The 19238-nt window shown below is 45.4% G+C and overlaps 1 protein-coding gene across 1 annotated transcript in view; it reads right to left on the bottom strand.

The window, feature by feature from the left end:
* Positions 1-450: 450 nt before the first annotated feature.
* The window catches only part of Kcna6 (potassium channel, voltage gated shaker related subfamily A, member 6), a 61608-nt gene continuing 42820 nt past the window's right edge, over positions 451-19238 (bottom strand). Inside the window, exon 2 of the mRNA XM_005378742.2 lies at positions 451-4102. The gene's annotated coding sequence lies outside the window, so the exon portion shown is untranslated. The remainder of the gene's footprint in view (positions 4103-19238) is intronic.

Raw genomic sequence — 19238 nt, 5'->3', positions numbered from 1 at the left:
TAGTTTTAAATGTATGCTTTTAATCTTGTGTTTCCATTTTTGCCTACTTTCCATGAATTTCAGAACTGAATTTGTTTCTATTTCATAATTATGGAGCACTCCAATGTATGCATTGACATCTAATAACTTCTCAGATTATTTAACACTTATTTTCCTCCTTGGTTTCTTCCCCTTAATTTTTCACGCTTAACTACACTGAGGTTGTTTTTGTATGTTTGTTCTTGTGGTTGCTTTTCTGGTACTGGAGACTGAACGCAGAGTACTGAGCTACATCTCCAACCCTTTTATTTTATGTCTTTTATTTTGAGACAGGGTCTTGGTAAGTTGCCTAGACTGGGCTTTTACTTATAATTCTCCTGCTTCAGCCTCCCAGAGTCTAAGAATTACATGCATGCATCATCATGTCTGGCATAAATAATAGACTATTTAAACAGCAATGTTTCAGAAATATCAGGTTTATAGAAAAACTTGAACAGAAAGTATCAGGACTTTCCATACAGTCTCTCCCTCCCCTGTGCAGAGCACTTCATGGTTAACCTCTTGTCCTATATTGGTCCATCAGTTACAAATGGTGAGCTGATATCACTCCACCATAATTATTAAATAAGGTTCACATTTTTATTTTAGGGTTCATTCTTGGTATTGTATACCCTGAGGGTTGTAACAGATGCATAATTCTGTGTATCTACAAGTATATCATTCATTATTCTTTCATGCCCCTGGAAACATCCCTTGGGGTCCACTGTTAACACAGTCTTCACTGTAACACCCCACGTGGAATTACATAAGGAAAAGGACAGGGAGAGATCATACCATTTAATCCTATCATCTTATTTTTAAACCATTCAAACAACCATAACAGTTTTTTAAAAACGATGTAATGGACTCCAATACATCTTCTGCTTAAATTTAATGCTTGTTGGGTTTGCAATATAACTCAGTGATCCAGCCTTGCTCAACATGTACAAGACCCAGCAATGGTTAACATGTTGCCAGTTTTACTATTTATTATTTATTTTTGTTCTTTATTCTGCTTACTTTATCTTTTCAGAACTACTTACAGGTAAATCGCAGACATCTGGACATTGGATTTCTAAGCGCATCCGTGCACGTGCTGTAGGACCCGTGAGATTCTCTAACACAATCTCAGCATTGTAACTGCATGTAGGGAGGCTAACAGTCACTTTACACTATCGAACAATAGCAGCAAACGTCTGCGTTTCCCTGATTGTCTCAAGAATGCCTTTCATAACTGCTGTGTCTTGCTGAACCAGAAATTCTTAAAAATTCATCTTTTGCATTTGTGGTTGATTTTTAGTTGCTTTTTATCAAGAACAGTCCCTTCATTCCTTTCCTCCCTCCCTTCCTCCCTTTCTCTTTCTCCATTTCTTTCTTTTTTCCTTCTTTCTTTCTTGCTTCCTTGTTTCATTTCTTTCTTCTGATGGTGGGGGCAGGAAGTGTCTTTTTATGCTGCCCAAGGTGGCCTGGAACTCAGGGCCTCCTGCATAGCAAGAGCTACAGGCATGGCTGTGTGGATGGCTTTGTTCTTTAAAGAAATTTTTTTGTAGTGCTGGGAATTGCACCAAGGGCTTCTCGCATGCTAGGCAAGCACTCTGCCCACTGAGCCACACCCAGCCGAGATACTGACATTTTTTAAACTTGCAAAGAATACAAGTACCATAAAAGTCACCATCTTAGCTTTTTTGTTGTCATTTATTTAATATAGGATTTTGCTATGTAGTTCAGGCTGGTCTCAAACTTACTCTGCACCCCAGGCTATATTTAAACTTGTGGCGATCATCCTGCCTCGGCCTCTCGAGTGCCAGGATTGCAGGCATGCACCACCATGCTCAGCTCATTTAAACCATTTTTAAAGGTACAATTTGGTGGCATTAGGTACATTCGTAATGTTGTGCAACTGTCACCACTACTTCCATCTTGCAGAACTGAAATCCATACCTATTGAACAATAACTCCCATTTCTCACTCCCACCCTTAGCTCCTGGCAATTGCCATTCTACTTTCTGAATGACATTAACTTTTACAAGAATCAGAACAGCTGTTTTAAACAAAAGTCCCACCTTCTGTATGGTATCTGTCAGATCACTTCCCCCTGGTGTTGCTAGTCTCCTTCTCTGTCTTTCCTGGAAAGTGGCAGCTATTCTAGAGGCTGGACTGGATCCAGGGGAACAGTTTTGGACAAGGACACCTCGTAGGTGTTTTGGTTCCTCATCATGTCACATCAGGAAGGTGTAGGGCATTATATGCTATAATACTGGGGGGGGGTCTTAAGGCTCTGGAAGGTCTTACATGGACCTGAGTTCAATGAATTCTCTTCTGCAGTCCCAACCTAAAGGGTCTCCAAACAGAGGTTGCACCATTTCTGTTGGTGTCTCCAGGATGCTGAATTTTCTCCCAGTCCTTGTCTTCTGCCTTTGAAACCAACACTGGGACTGGGGATGGAGGTCAGTGATAGGGCCTCACCTAGCATGCATGAGCAGCTGGCTTTGGTCCCAGCAGGCTTCAGTGGGTTCAGTCCATGATTCACTGGCTCCAAGGTAGAAATGGTGTGGTGGAGAACAGCTGTTCACTGCCAAATGGCCAGGAAGCAGAGCAATAACCTTTTAAACTTTAACATTCCCTATATGTATTTCAATCATGCCAAGGGACAACTACTTATATTCATGTGTAGCTACAAATACCTTTTAAAATTTTATCACAAAGCACTTCCTCATAAAAAGACTCAGTTATTACATCTTGTGGTAGAAAAAGACATTGTATCTAGGTGTACTAGGTTTGGATCAATGCAAGCTCCCCTCTTACTTCCTATTTTTGGCATCTAACCTGTCTGAACTCGTTCCTTGTTTGTGTTGTAAGAACCACATGTATTTCTGGAACTAGGTTTTACTATTCAGCTGCGATCCGGACTGAGATAGGGCTTTTGACCCAGAATAAAGCCCTCTGCAACACCACTGCTTCCAGTACCTTCTGACCCCAGCATAAAACATTTGAAACTAGTACTAACTACCCCTTCACTACTCCAAGACATCCATCTGTCCTCAGCCGAGAACTTGGGTCTCAGCATCCAAGGCTGGCCATGAGGTGTGCTGCATCCTAGAGACTTGCAGTTCTGTGGATTTGCAGTGTGCTGCTCCAGCAGTACCTGTGGTGCTCAGAGCTTTATGAGGTTACTCAGAGGAAAAATCTCTCTGCTTTGCTGTATGTACAGATACAATGCCCTTTCCCATCTACAGAAAGCAAAAGGTCCCAGAGTAAATCATGGGAGAAACACCAAATCTAGAGCTTAGTGGGTGTTTAAGGTCTCTAGGACCTACATTGGTATTTCTTCCTCTTAAGATGATCAGGGGTTACCCAAGACCACTCAGCTAGCAAGGGGCTGGACCTGAGTATGTGTCCCAACTGCAGCCCAGCTCTTACTCACTGTAGAGCACTGGCCTGCCCTTCACCTTGTGCCCTCTGCTCCTAGCAGTTTAGGATTCTGTGTTAAGGCGCATTCTGAAAAAAGTCACCAGCAGAGATGGGAAAGGAGAGCGTACTCACAGACAGGAAACACAGAATGGGTTTGTGAGGGCACTGCTCCCTTTCAAGGCCAAGCTACAGGGAGCTCAGGATGACAGAGTGTGCACATCCTGTTGATCCTCCTCTTCCTCCTCAGCCATTTTTTGTCTTGATATAAGGGTTCCTCTGGTTGTATAACCCTTCCATCCGTGCTGACCATAGGTTTCACACCTCTTGACGCCTCTTCTTCTCTCGGCAAAAATCACCCCCACGCATCAGCAATCCTTACTGTTTTAAGATTTCCATCAGACTCTGTCATAAGTGTGGTTGCTCACCTCTGCACACCCTCACTTGGAGAATACATTTCAAAGTGCCTTGCACAGACCCTGGTACACACCCTGATACATATACACACATCTTGACCTGAGCCAGCCAGTGTTAACACTCTTCTCAAACCCCATGACCAAGTTATTTCAGAGTAGCGGGAGCTTCAAAGTGATTCTTCTTCTGCCAGGCTTTTGTGTTAGAGGAAGACGTATTCTCCATGAAATTTCCACTCCATTTCATTCAGTTTCCTTTGAGACTGCAAGGTGAAGAAATTAGGTTAGAGAGAAGGAAGACTACTTCAGAGAGGAAAAAGTTTTCAGACCTAGAATGGCTATTGGGTTAGTGCTGTTCCTTTTTTTCTGGCTTTTACAAAAAATGGATCAGCCTCAGTCCTACAGCACTGTGGACAGCCGTGCCAGGGGACAAGTGGCCAGAGCAGATGAACTTTGGGCTTCCCCTCCCCTCTTAAGAATGACCAAGATTGCATCAAGCAATCATCATTTACAGCATGAATTTCCAACAAAGCAGAAAGAGAAGAAAATTAAGCACATGGCAAGAAAAAAGAAAAAGCTACCCAAAGGAACAAACCTCATCAAGAATCTGCAAAACAAAGAGTGTGTGCAGCCTCATCAGACACGCAGACTACAGCGCTTCGCGTTTTCTTTATATTGTTCTTTCTTCTGAGAGACTCTGCACCACCCACAGGCACCGGCTCATTTATCTCCCTGAGATTGTGTTTTATTATGGGAAGGACATTTTAAGGGAGATTCACAAATAAGAGGATCCAAGAGACACACCTCCAAATCATCCCACCCTTGCTCCCAGCTCATTGGGATTTTATAGCATCATCTTTTTCAATCCAATACTGATAGCAAGGAAATGAGCATAAATTTCTTTGTTTTTTGCCCTAGTTTTCCTATCACTGAGAATTTTCCTGAGTGGCCCTGGTTCCAAAATTGGTTCCATTAGACTGTGTTTAACAGCATTTATGCTAGTCTCAAACAAATGCACAATACCCGCAGCTACAGAATACGGGTTGTAGTAGTTTCCATGCTAAACATGAGCATTTGTAGGGTGGAAGTCCGGGAAGGAGTGGGTCCCATCTGGAACCAATTCTGCTTCAATTTAAAGAAGATCAAACTGCCTATGTCCTGTGGCAGAAGATTACTGAGAAGTCCAAGTGATTCCTTCCATATGACCTATACTGTTTCTTGGATATTTCCCGAGATACACACACACAAAGCCACTTGAGTTCTGCCGGGGGTGACTACATGAGAGAATGTGACATTCAGCCTGTGTCCATCACCCACTTACTGCCATGCCTCAAGGTTTGCCCCTAAAAATTCTTCCTTCTAAAATGTAATCATGGAATGTTCAAAACGTGCAAAAAAGGTAAGAAAATAGTATAATAAACCCTGAAATTAAACAGATGCTAACATTTTGCCATGTCTGCAGTGTTAAGGATTGAGCCTAGAGCCTGACGCATGAACTGTCTGCCACCAGCTTGCACCTCCACCCTCTGCCCTCAGATCTTTCTCTTAAAACAAGAGCCATTGACTTCTGCAGAATCTACACTGCTTACCTCCTTCCTGTCTCTCTCTCCCAGGGTTGTCACAATCCTGGAAGGTTTCTATCACTCCTCAGCATGTTTGTATGTTTTGTCCATATTCTGATATCATGGTGTACATATCTACTTGCAACTTGTTTTTCTGAACTTAACGTGCTTTGTTTATTGAGATTTGTGTGTGGTGATACAAGCTGATCCCATTGGTTTCTTCCAGTTGCCGTGGATGTCCAGTTCATAGACAAACCACAGTTTAATCACCATTTGTTGTTGATTAGACATAAATGCTAGTTGTTTTGTGTACTGATCTTATATCAGGTATTCTCAATTAATTTTTATTATTTTTAATATTTGGTGTATATTTGGATTTTCTGCATTGACAGCTGTTTTATCTATGATAATGATAGACTTTTTTCTTCCTTTCCAGTTATTATTATTCTTTTCCTTTTATTATTTTTCATACAAGTACCATGTTGAATAGAAGTAACAATAGGCATCCCAGTCTTGTTTCTGATTTTTAAAACAATTTTTCTCAGATTGTACTGTATATATTAGTGGGTTTTTTTTGTTGTTTTTTTTTTTTTGAGACCAGGTCTCACTATGTAGTTCAGGCTGGCCTTGAACTCACTGTGTATGCCAGACTGGCCTCAAACTCCTAGTGATCCTCTTGCCTCAGCCTCCCAAGTGCTAGGGTTACAGGCATGTGCCACTGTACCCAGCAAGATCATACTGTTAAGTAAGATTTTGCTGTGGAATTTTGGTGGACATTCTCTATCAGATTACAGAAATTTTCTTCAATTCTCAATTTATTAAGATTTCTTTATTAATCAACAATGAGTGTTGAATTTTAAAATACTATTTTTATATCTCTAAGATGATAATATACTATTACTCTAGTTTATTAACATAGTAAGTTGAATTAACAATATTTTCAATTAACTATTCTTAAATTCCTGGGATATATTCAACATGATTACAATGTATTTTTCTAATGCATTGATGGACTTGGCTTAAGAATATTTTATTTAGGTTATTTGCATGTATTTATGAAATTGGGCCCTATTTGCCTACTTTACAACTTACATAATTTTGCTATTAAGATTAATAATTTCCCTCTTTGTTCCGTGAAGAGGTTAGTAGAAGACAAGAGTTGTTTGTTCCTTAAATATTTGCTGTAATTCATTATAAAACTATCTGAGCACAGGATTTTATTGTTATTTATTTCATAGGGAATTTTTAAACTATGGATGTATTTTCATTAATAGTTTTAGGTCTATTCTTGTGGTCCTTTCAGTCACTCAGTCCTGATAAGTTGTATTTCATCTAGGTTTTCAAGTATATCCAAAGTCAGTGTAGTTATCTCATGATTTTTAAGCCTATGCTATAAAAGGAATTCTCAGCTTTCATTCCTGCTGTTTTGTTTCTACATGCTTTTTTACTTCATCAACATTGCCTATGGATTTTCTATTTTATTACTCATCTCAAAGAGCCAGCTCTCTTAGCTATTTCTTCTTACTTTTTTCTTTCTTTATTAATTTTGCTCCAATATTTATTTGCTTTTTCTGCTTCCAGTAGATTAGACCACTGTTCTTTTATAACCTTTGGAGTTAGGTTTTTAGTTCATTAATTTCAACATTTAAAAAAATTTTAATAGCTATCACTGGTAACATGCAAGGAAATCCCAGGGAATATGTGCACTTTAAAAATGTGTAGTACCTATATACTTAATAAAATGCATTTTAGAAAGAAAAAAATATATCTTAGAAAGGAATATAATAACTAATATATAAGAAGACAAAAATCCATCAATTTTTGATTGGAAATATTCCATGGAATATTGACTTTCAAAAGAAAGTCAATCAATTTTTTAAAAGTGAAAATCATAGTGAAGTTGACCACTGTTCCATATTTATTTGAAAAGGCTGAATTCTCTAATGAAGTAAAAATTCTAACATTATATATTGGGCAAAAGTTATTAATAGAGTTCAAATCTCTGAGCTATTTGTTTATTTTTTTTTTGCCTGCTCAATCCATTCATCTTTAGAAAGGTGTGTAAAATTTTCCATACTTCTTTATGGTGCTGGTGACAGTTGTATGACGCAGTTTTAGCGTGAATTTTTATGTGAAGTACAGCTCAGAGTTTCTATATGCTACTCATGAATTATTCCTTTTGTAATTAAAAGACAACTTCTATAAAATGTCTTTTTCTTAACTCTTTTTGCGGGGCTAGTTAGTATTTATATGGCCACCCTACTTTTCTTTTACTTATTATTTGCTTGGCATGTAGTTTTTCCATGCCTTTCTTTTCAACTTTAATCTGTCATTAATACCCTTTCCATTACCTCAGACTTTTTTTCTGATTCATTCCTCTCTACTAGGTCTTTCATAGTCTTGGGTCCTGTACATCAAAACACCTAGACCAAATCTAGAAGCTTTGAGAGCCATTTGGATGCAGGCTACAAGCCCTGAGCTGCACTGGATGCTGGCCATCAGACAGCAGAGCTCGCAGACTCCTGCCAGCCCAGGGTGTGCACATACAGCTAGTGTTTAGTGGCCAAACCAGGCCCAGGAAGGCACTGCGCTAGAGCTCTAGCACACGCAGTTCTTCTGCCTTCTGATATTTATAGCTCCATGTAGGTGGGGATGATGCTCCTTGGAACAGAAAGAGAAGGTCTCAGCCCTAGAGAGCCAACATAAACCACTGTGTGACTGATTGAGTTCCTTCCCCTAGAGGATGTTCGGGAGCTTGTCACCCAGTTCTTGGGCACAGTGGTGGGATGAATGCAGCACATCTCAGGCAACAAGCCCCGCAGAAGCTAGAGATCCACTTATAAAACATCCTCAGACTTTTTCCTTTACACATTGCTCTTTGTGTAAAGAGTGAGCAGAAATGTTTGCTTTGGTTTTTCCACAAGATCCAGGCAACATGGAAGATCCCTGAGGGTCCTCACAAACCCTGCCTTCCTTCTCAGATCCCCCAAATAGAAGTGAGTGTTCGTTAGGACAGGAAATGTATGTCCCGAGGAACAAAGGGGGAGTGCCTGGCCCTCAGTGGGAGGAGAGAACAGTGGCTTCACTTCATAGAGGTGAGCCAGACATCAGTTTCCAGCTGTGGGTCTTAGAAAACACATCTTAGGGAGTGGGACCCCACACTTCTAGTCCTGGAGTGACCGTTTCCTTTATCTGGACCTTCATTTTCTCTGTAAAACAGTAGAAATACCCAAGATCAGACTTCTCTAAAGTTCACTCATTACATATGGTTTTGACACTTTTTGGCTGTATTCATGTGCCACTTTAATATTATTGACATTCTTCTTTACATTGACTTGGATTTACTTACTACTTGCCTTGTCTTAACAGATTTGTCTAATAGTTGTATAATTCTAACACACATTTAATTGATCTGTAATATGTAACTGATATGTCATTGATGAGAACTATTCACTTTTTTAAGTCCTTAGACCTCCTGGAATCTCCTTACACATTCTCAGGGATACAATATAAGATGCGTGGAATCTTTGGATAATCTCTAAAGTCCCATCCAGTTCCAAAGAGTTTAAGTTTCCATGAAGTAAGCTTGAACCTACACCTTCAAGGTCCCAAAGAAGTCAGGCAGGAGGAAGAGAAGGGGAACATGGAGTGTTGAGCCCCAAGATCTAGATGGTTCTCTGCTTCTCCAGTTCATCTTTTTGTTTGTGTCCTAGAAGCTCTAAGGAAAAGGCTCCTGATTGCTGAGAGCTCAGTCTAACCTCACTCCTGTAGTGCTAAGACAGGTCTAGAACCTTCCAAACTAGGCATAGAACCATAGCCCAGACAACAGCTAGAAATGTGGAGAGTTTGATTGGCTAACACAGAGGTTTAGAGGTAACATTAATCACTCTCTGATTACATACATTGCTCATCCTTTGTTCTCCAAACGCTCCTAATTCCAGCCCCTGTTTTGTATTGTCATTCAACTAACCAGAAGTTTGCATCTTGCTCATTCTTCATGCAGCAGACATGTCATCCTCAACTTCAGAGAAGTGCTCTATGGGCCTGTCAGTGACTTGTCATTTTCAGAGCTGAGAAGATGTGTGGTCTAGGTATGTCACTCTATGTAAACAAGGTTGTTTGGTTGACAGTGATGAATTACCCAGAAACTGGATCCATAAAACTCGTTTCATCTCTATAAACTAATCACAACCTAGATCCTGTGGATATTGTTCATTGAATTTCGGTCCTCCTCTAGGATCTTGGCTGATGTGGACTAGGTGGAAACAGAGGAAACAAGAGACACCCAGAATCAGGATGTCTGTGTTAGAATGAAGCTTTGAGCTCTGTGTGACTTTGGGGATGTCACTTATCTTCATGGTCCTACAAACTGGATCTAATAGTCTATACTTCTATAATCCCCTCAGTTTTTGCATTTTTGTCTGTTTATGGCACACTGCTTGAACACAGGCCCATGATTTCAAGACTTGAAAATGGGATACCAGAATCTTGGTGAGGCTGAACATCTAAGATGACAATGATAAAGATTTAAGTAATGCAGGCCCAACTCCTGCATCAGTCTGCAGCTAGCTGTGCAGGTTGCTTGGAGAGATGCATCCTATCACAGGTCAGGACAGAGCCCAAGTGTCAGTCCCCTCTAAGTAGACTGACTATGACTTATTAACCAAGACCATTTTTGAGAGTGAAAGCAGTCACTGAGAATTGTGCATGGACAATAAGGATAAACCAGGCAGTCCTGGCAAACCAGCGTGGATGGCCGCCCTACCTATAAGATGAAAGAAGAATTGAAGGCATTCTCTCTTTATATTTGTGAACTTCTCTATGTAGAAATGTTAGAAAATCCATCCTGGGCATGCCGTGTGTCCTGTAGAAAAGAGAGAATTGGGAACTCTGCTGTCTTTGACTCCTCACCTTACAAAACACCCTCCAATTCGAAGGTTCTAGGAGGCCCATAGAGCCTCTTAAATGCTTGAGCTCAGGTCCTGAATGTTTCCAGTGTTGCTGACTGAGTCACTTGGATGAGTGAGCTGCAGATGACTCACTGTGGAGCCACTCTACAAAGGCTCAAGTCATAAAATCCCAGACTCACAAGCCTTTTCCAGTGGCTGGGACAGGACTGATAACCAGCAAGAAGTAGCTCTACAATGCACAGCTGAGTCCAGCTTCAAACTGAAGAGCCCCTCAAGCAGGGCATCCATACCATAAGGCCCCTCTGGGTCATCCATGAGATGCTGATTTCCATGTCTGTAACAGAAGCCACAGAGGACCTCCGCGCCTTACCACCGACCCCCTAACAAACAGCTGCCTCCCAGAACCTCAGGAGATGAGGCAGGAACTCTGCAGTGAGTTCTCTGAACACAGCTGCTCCTCCTTCTGGTCATTTTGTTTCTAACGTTGCTTGCAATAAGATGGAGCCATGTGACTGGTTCTGGCAATGAAATGTGGTCAAGAATAATTTATGTCACTTCTAGGACCAGACCCTAAAATTCTAGGTAATCCTATTCCGTGTCCCTCTTCCCTCACCTCCCAATCCCAAGGAATGGGGAGGGAAAGGCAGGGCCTTGTTACCTGAAGGGCAGCAGGGAATATATAGCGTCCTCACCCCACCCCTCTTCTCATCAACTCACCTTCAACTATTATGTTGAGTACACTTCATTGTGTTATGGTTTGAGTGTGGTTGTTTAATTACATCCCACCAAGGATCCATATAGTAAAGGTTTGTTCTAGGGGTGATGCTACTAGGAGATTCTGTGGACCTTTAAGAGAGAAAACCTTGTGAGAGGTCCTTAGGCCACCAAGGTGTGCCCTGAAGGGAACTGTGGAACTCTGCTGTGGTTGAAAATGCGACAATCTACTCCACACACATTCCCACCAGAGGCCAAAACAACAAAGTTGCCTTGTCTTGGACTTCAAACCTCCAAAACAATCAGCTCATTAAATCTTTTCTCTGTATATTTTAGATGCTTCAGGTATTTTGTTGTAGGAGCATAAAGCTGCTGAATACATTGTGTTAAGTTGCTGAGGATTTTTTAGTTATTTGGTATAATCTATCATGCATGATACACGATGCTAGTAACTTTTCAAACCAGTGTGAACTGAAGAAATAAAGAAGGCATCCTGATGTCCAATCAAAACAGGATGGGATCTGCTTACAGAGCTGCAATGCTATGGGACAAAGGAACTTTGACCTATGTTTGTACCCTCATCCCCTCAAAGCACTTGGAGCTTAAACTCTTCCCACTTTTCCTAGCTCCATCAGATGAACTGGACTGATACCTCCCTAAGGTAGAGTCTACTAGGAGAGGAGAGGTGCACACATTGCTGATCTTGACACAGCAGTGGTTTCTGTTCTAAACCTTACTCCAGATGATTCTGAAAGCATTTTGGATACCTGGCTACAGCGATGCCCAACTCCTCTAGTGAGGGTGTCTCCACCAGTCCCTCTAGACTTCACTTCCTTCAGAAGATGTCCTTTGGTGCCTATCTTTCCTCAGGAACAACATACTCAACCTCTCACCTCTAGACATTTTTCTATCACCCTCTATCACTGTCTCAGTTCTCCTGGCAGGGTCCCCACACTGCCTGTCCTGAGCCCTTGCTGTCTTCTCCCTGCCGCTCACCTGGGCAGCCCTTGCGGGGCACTGAGGGGAGCCACAGGCAGCCTGGGAGCTTCGCTCTCCAGCCTTTCCTTGGACTTTGCTTCACTCGTCCAGATGGCGAGCGGGTAAACAAGAAGTCCCTGTTCTCCATCAGCATGTCAGCAGCGCCTCGCTCTCAGGCATCTGCCGAGCTGGGGCTATGATCTCCATTTATAGCTTGGCCTGCTCAGGGTGCCAGAAATGTGCCCCTGTGTAAACATTCGGTGCACTTCCTGCAGGGAGGATGTGTGGGCAGGGAGTGGACACTGTGCCCTTGGTAGCAGGGAGAGAGTGAAAACAGTACTCTGCTTTGTCAATCCCGGCCCATCAGCAGCCAAAGGTGCCTGACACACAGGCAGACAGTCCACCAGTTCAGCTGCAGACTTAGTGTCCATGTTAAATACTATTTGCTCGTGCCACTGGGCACTGCCCCTCACTGGCCGCGTGACCATGGGCAAGTCACATAACCTCTCTGAGGGTCAGTTTTCTCATACCAGTAATGGGACAATGCAGGATTCTCTCCTCATCACTATGGCTTAAAAAAATATATGTGAAAAATCTCATGCAAGACCTTGTGGATGCCAGAATCTTTCTACAAATGTTAATTCCTCCCTTTACGCCCAGTTCACCCTATGCAGTCCCCAATGTGATATTATCTTTTGTCCCATTAAGAGGTAGGTAAGAACCCGGACGGTCTGTCCTGACATCTGTCCTTGGAACATGCTCTGTGCTCACTGGGCTAAGCACCTTACCCCTCCCTCTGGTCTTGAACCTCTCATCTGTTGATTTTGAAACTCCGGTAACTGCTGACATTTAAATTTTTGTCTTACTGCCAAGACTTATGATTAGCTGTTTGTTTCTGCCTCTGACCTCTGACCTCTGACCCCTCTACCAACCAGCCTCACTCATAACCTTCATGTCTGGACTCCTGATTTATGTCAGCTGAATGACTAAGTAAATGATAGAATAAAAGAGCAAATGGATCTGAGCATCTTGGGAGCTGGGACTGATCTATAACCTTCTCTCCAACTCCTGGCCCTTGAATCTTCACACCCTTTCCATCACTCCAGGGGATTTGTACTCACTGTTAAAAATGAACAAAACACAATCTCTCCAGTTGTGGTAGGAGGTTGTGGCTGGCATATACACTTTAAAAGTCAGAGGACAATTCTGCTCCCACTTTCTAAAGGGGAACAGCCTGGAACTGGACTTTGCTGTCCTGATCTGCATCTCTAGAAGCATGAGACCCGGAGCCAGAGCGCCAGTTCGCACACCTCACTCCATTCCTGGGTCTCTGTGTGTCTGCAGAAACCCAGAGCTGGGACCCTCGGAGGTTGCAAGCAGAGGTGTGTTGCAGCCAGTGCCTACTGGCTTGCTAGAATGCAGCTTTGCACTTCCAGGAATTTTGCAACCCTGTCGACATGATGTTGGTGCCTCGAAATAGGCCACAGTGGGAGGACTTACCATGGGGATTTGCAAATGCTCCAAACCAGGGCTTTTTCTTCCCAGGAGGGTCGCTTGTTCAACATTTGCCAGCATCTCTGGGTTCTTTGGAAACCCAAAATGACAGACTTCAACAGAAACCTTAGCTCACTCCTGTGTAAACAGAGGCTTCTACTGCAGGCATAGACTCCTCGGTGGGTAGCAGAGAGGGAAGCGGGGGTGGTGTCATGTGAAGGAGTATGGAGAGAACCACCCCAGCCACGCAGTATCACTGCAGTTACCTTTCTAAAGGGTAAAGTTGGACTTGCTATTTCTCTGCTTTAAAACCTTTGATGGCTTCCTTTTCACCTCCATAACAGTCAACCTCTAACCTCCTTCCTTACCTTACCCAGCCTGTCCCATTCTCTCTCATTCCACTCCTTCCTGGACCATGGCCTCCCTGGTCACAAATTCTGAAGCTGTTTTCCAGACATGGTATCCTGGGGGCCTCTGGAAAGTGCCTGCTCACTGCCCACACCCTGTTCACAGAATAACAGCACCTTTGCTTTTGATATAGAGTTGAGTCCATCATCAGGAGTCAGAATCTGGGATGCACGTGGGGCAGCCGGGCATTGATGGCATAGTAGAAGGTACTGCTTGAGGACAGGGGATCTGGAGGCAGACCTCCTCCTATAGGGGATGCTCAGTTCTACCACTTACCTGGTCTGTAACCCCAAGCGAGTTACTTAACCTCATAGAATCTCAGCTTTCTCATCTGCAAAATGGAAACACAGGTAGTACTATCTCATAGTGTTACTTTGTGGATTAAAAGCCAAAGGTTCAGCACAGTATCCAGCAGAGTTAGCATTCAGGAAACACTGGCTGATCTCATAGACCTCACTACGCTCATGATTGTGAATCACCATCGCCATTGTCATTCCCAAGACCAGTTAAGAGTATAAATGCGTCTCTTGCCTTGCACCACTTCGGGTTCTTCAGCCCTTGGTGGGAATGTCTTTAGGTCAGGAGAGCCCAGAGGAAGAAGTCAATGCCCCTCTGCCTTGTTCCCCAATATGGATAGAAGTGACTTTGAGGACTCTTGCACCCTCATTAATAGTTCTGACTGTCCAAATCCCTAATAAAAACCCCAGACTACTGTCAGATAAATAAACTAGTAGCCATACAAGAAAATTACATTTGGAACATACAGAGGCAGAAGGAACTTTCCTCAGAAAAGACTTAGTCAGGGCTCTTTCTCCTTGCAGGGGGCCATCTCAGGAGATCGAATCTCCCTCTGGAAGCTGTTTGTTTTCCAACTTGGCTACTCAGGTGGCCTGTGCCATTGTGCCCCAGGCCTTGGCAGGGGCAACAGCAGCCCAGGAGACCTGAAGAAAGAGGAATAATCCAGCAAAAAGCAGATGTGCTGTGAGCAGTAAAAACTGCTCTCTCTGTTGCACTGCAGTACTACTGCAGCCTCCTTGAGCCCCAGTGGCCAGGTGTGGGACAGCCCCTCTCCTTGGCCTGCCAGCTCCCACCCCAATTTAACTCATCTCGCAGCACCCTTTGAGACCCCAAACTAGGTTCATTGCAAATTCAGACTCATCTGCGTACAGGGGAAGGAAACATAAGAGGGACAATCTAGCAGTGCCTGTGGTTTGTACAAGACTCCTGGGGATAAGCTGATCCTAGGACTGGGCACACTTGTCCAGCTGGGAGCAACTGCTGCAGCCTGAGCAGGAAGTGGGTTTGGAGGATGGCATATGATCCTGCATATTACCCAGATGCCTAGCCGAGAGACCTGATTGGTAGAGAGTGAGAGATGGCATGGGCTGAGGGACAGGAATGATTGGATGAGGTCTGCTTTCCCATCAAGGTGCCTGGAGCCTGTGTCAAAGCTCGGAGAGAACTGCTCCCTGGGAGCAAAGCTACAGAGCATTAGCAGACTCCTCGTGACTGTCATCCTAGAGGCACAGGTGAACAATGACAGTGACCTAAACATTAGCACCCAGAGCGAGGTCCTGGGGCACATGAGGTGACTTGGGAATGCTCAAAGCAACTTGGGGGTTTGGGGGAAGAGAGGCTCCTCCTGGAACATAGACAGGCTGGGCCCAGGAGGCACCATAGGCTTTGCCTCTACTGAGATGGGACATGTACCCAGGGTAACCCTCAGCCTTAAAGGGTTAGGACTGTGTTGACTCCCAGGCACAGCATCACTCAAACTCCACTCTGCCATTGACTGACCATGCCACAGGCCTGGATAGGTGCCCTGGGTACTCTGTGTCTACCTGGTAGAAGGGGCTTCCCGTGCAGCATCCAAAGTGTGCTTCCAGCGAAGGTCCCTGGCTGAGCTGACACTGAACTGTGCATCAGGTCTTGTGCCCCTGATAACTACAGCCCACTGACTTCCCCAGGGGACCTCTCCAGGGGAAGAGAGCCACCACGAGCACACACCAACCTACCTCTGAAGAGAACACCAATTCCTTGGGTGAAAGGAGATACGGCCCTCAATGCCACCCACAGCAAGTGTCTGTCCCTGCTGACTTTGTTTCTCCACTGCATGCAGAGGAGACATTCCTGCATAGCCTCCCAGGATCCTCTGCAGCCAGGGGCCCGGTCACTCTTCACATCTGAGGGCACTCCTACTTCTTGCATCAAGAAGCTCTGCTTCTAACCTGGGAGGGAACACGATGTTTTCCTGTATTTCTAGCAGGGAGGCCTGCAGCCACTTGGGCTTGTGGCCTGGGAGCAGAGAGCCAGGCTTCTATCCCCTGTCACTCTTGGATCTTGTGACTCTAGGCAACTTACTTCCCCTGTCTGGGCTTCCCTCTTCCGCACAAGTGTGGGGCTTGGATCTGGTGATCTCTCCATCCCTTTCCTGTTCTGACTCTCTTGGCTTCCAAACTGCTTGTCATCCTGAGGCCTGGCCCAACCGGTACTGTGTGTGAGATGGGAAGGGACTACTGTTTTCCTGTCCCCTTTGTAGGAAAAACAACTGTTGCTCTGCCCACCCATCACCACACTCAACACAGAAGACCTATGTGACTTCAGGTTGTGAGGGGTCTCTGCCAGGCAGCCAGCAAGCCGCTCTGCAGGGCGGACATCAACCAATACCCTCTACTTCCCCTCAGTTCTGACACTGATGACCTGGACAGAGTGTCAGACCTCAGGTCTGGGCTCAGTCCCGAGACTTGTCTCCATTCTGCTGCAGATATCAGTCACAAGCCCCAGCCAGGGTCTTTCTCCCATGCTTATGCACTGCAGTTTGCACAACCCTCAGGTTTCATTTGCCGAAGTGTCTCACAGAATCCAAGGCCATAGGTTCGTTTCCCTGGATTATGATAAAGGACATTGTAATTAATGCAGATGCCCAGAAAATGGGACAAGACCTACCACACATTTCACCACACCATAGCTTCCTTGAATTCTCTGAAGAATTGCAGAGTCTCTGATAGTTCAGAGAAAGCCACCCTAGGGACGCTAATATATGGCACATTTAGCTGTCATTAAGTTATTCAACAAATATACATTTGGTGCTTAATATATGGAGTTAACCATGAACAAGACAGACAAACACCTTTCTTTGTGGAATATAATGCAGGGGATAGTTAGCCAGCCGTAGGGGTAAAATAGATGGTGATAAACCCCAAAGTAAGCAGGGTGTGGGGAGGGCACAGGTGGGGAGACAGTGACTTTAAGCAGAGTGGCCAGCTGGCGAGGTGGCACACGCCTGTAATCCCAGCACTTGAGGGGCTGAGGCAGGAGGATTGTTGTGAGTTTGAGACCAGCCTGGGCTACAAAGTGAGCTCAAGGCCAGCCTGCACTGCGCAGCAAGACCCTGTCTCAAAAAGACAAATGAAATGAAATAAAATAAAATAAAATAAAACAGAGTGGCCAGGACAGGCCTCCCTGTCAGAGTGACTGCGGGTGGGGCCCGGGCCTCCACAGTACAGGCAGTGCTGTGGCCCTGGAGCCTTACAGCCCTGACAGCAACAGGAGAGGGCATGGCAAAGGCTCTGGGCGGAGGATGACAGAGGCTGTGGGAGGAAGCAGTGAGGATTGTTTTAGCAGCACACAGAGCTCTGACCCCTTCCCACAGCTGAGGAGGCCATGGTGCAGGAGCTTGGACTTCACCTGCTCCCTCACAAGGAGGGTGGCTTCCCCTGGGTCTTGCAGACAGTAGGACCACAGGGCCGGCCCTCCTGGTGACCTGCACTGGGAGGGAGCTCCAAACTGCCTCCCTGGCCACTCCCTTCCTCCTTGCACCCTGGTGGCACTGGCCACAGGCAGGGGAACTGAAGGGACAGGGTGGCACTCAGATCCCAGCTATTTTCAGCACGGTACCAGGCCATGGTCTGAGGGACGAAGTTCTACAAGGAGAGAGGAAGGAGAGGCATGTGAGGCTGACCTGTTGGCTGCTGGGCTTCCCGCGAAGGTATCCCCTTTGTCCCTTCCCTGTGTGGCAGGTCCAGATGAGAGGAGCTTCTGCTCTGCTCAGGAGCATTTTCAGCAATTCCATCTGGAATTTTCCATTCAGGTCCCCCTTCCTACTTGCTCTTTGTCATCTTGTGACCCCTGTCCCACAATGCCACAGGCCTTGGAGTGAGGGGCTGAGGGCCAGGCAAGGCAGTGGGGAAGGGCTGAGGCCAGGGGTGTCTCTGCGTGAGCCATTGCGAGGATATTTTCTTCATTTCCTGCTTGGGATTCCGCTCTTCTCCCAGCCCCCACAAACCCCATGCACCTCTGACCACGAGCGCTGCACCCCTCTCCTCCCTCCAGACTTCAGCTGGGTCTACTTCTGGTTGGCTTCATCCCACTACAGTGTCCAAAAGCGCCCGCAACTCACTTTCCTCCGACACGGGAGAGCCACGGAAAGGGGACGGGAAGACATCTGAGAGCAGGAATTCAGGGAAAGGAAAGGCAAGCACCGCAGATTAAACCAAGGGCCACATCCAAAGGCAATGCCGCTGCTGCTGGACCACAGCACTGGGCTGCGCTGGCCCTGAAGCACTGAGTGACTGAGGGAAGGGCATGTGGGCTCTTCCCGTGGTCCTCACGAGACTAAGTCCCCTTCCCCCAACCCCGGGGCCCACTTCTCCCATCCTCTGTCAGGCCTTCCTGACTACTCCTTATCTGTGAGCTTGTGTCCCCCAGCCAGTGGCCTCAGCGCCTCCCACTTGCTCTCTCCGATGTCCCTGTGAGAAACACTGGATGATTCGGCCTCCGTAAGGGCTTTAAAAATAGACTGTGGATCCCCTGGAAAAAAAGTCCTGGTCTAAAAATAGCTCTCAGCATCTAGGGGAGAAAAAAGAAACTGCAGCAAAATTCAGCTGGAGCAGTGACTTTCCTGTCTCTGATGTTCCGGGTCACTCACAGCACGGGGAAGGCGAGGTGCAGAGGGGAGGGCATGAGGGTCCTTCAAGGACAGGGAATGGATCCTGGTGGCAGTCTGTGGCCTCACTGGTCTCTCTTCCCTGGATTCTGGCACTGCATCTTCCTGGTCCAAGCTCCCAAGCTGCGCCAACCACCAGCAGGAAACACCAGATGCCTGGGTGGTGATGGAGCCATAAAGTGGAAGGGGTGGAGGCCTGAAGGGGCCTGGGGGATCAGGCAGCCCAGTGGTGTCCCTAAAGGTGGGCACCCAGGGCCAGCTGCAGTGCTGTATCCAGACATCAAGGCTGGCCAAGAGGCCAGGAAACTGCTGTGTATGGCCAGACTGGGCGCCTGCATCAAGCAGAGGCCAAAGGCCCTTTGGAAATTGACACTAGAAGGTTCAAATG

Source organism: Chinchilla lanigera, unplaced genomic scaffold, assembly GCF_000276665.1.
Source record: "Chinchilla lanigera isolate Chin_1 unplaced genomic scaffold, ChiLan1.0 scaffold00012, whole genome shotgun sequence".
Classification (NCBI taxonomy): Eukaryota; Metazoa; Chordata; class Mammalia; order Rodentia; family Chinchillidae; genus Chinchilla; species Chinchilla lanigera.
The sequence above is the reverse complement of the archived record's forward strand: the minus strand, read 5'-3'. Positions and strand labels throughout refer to the sequence as shown.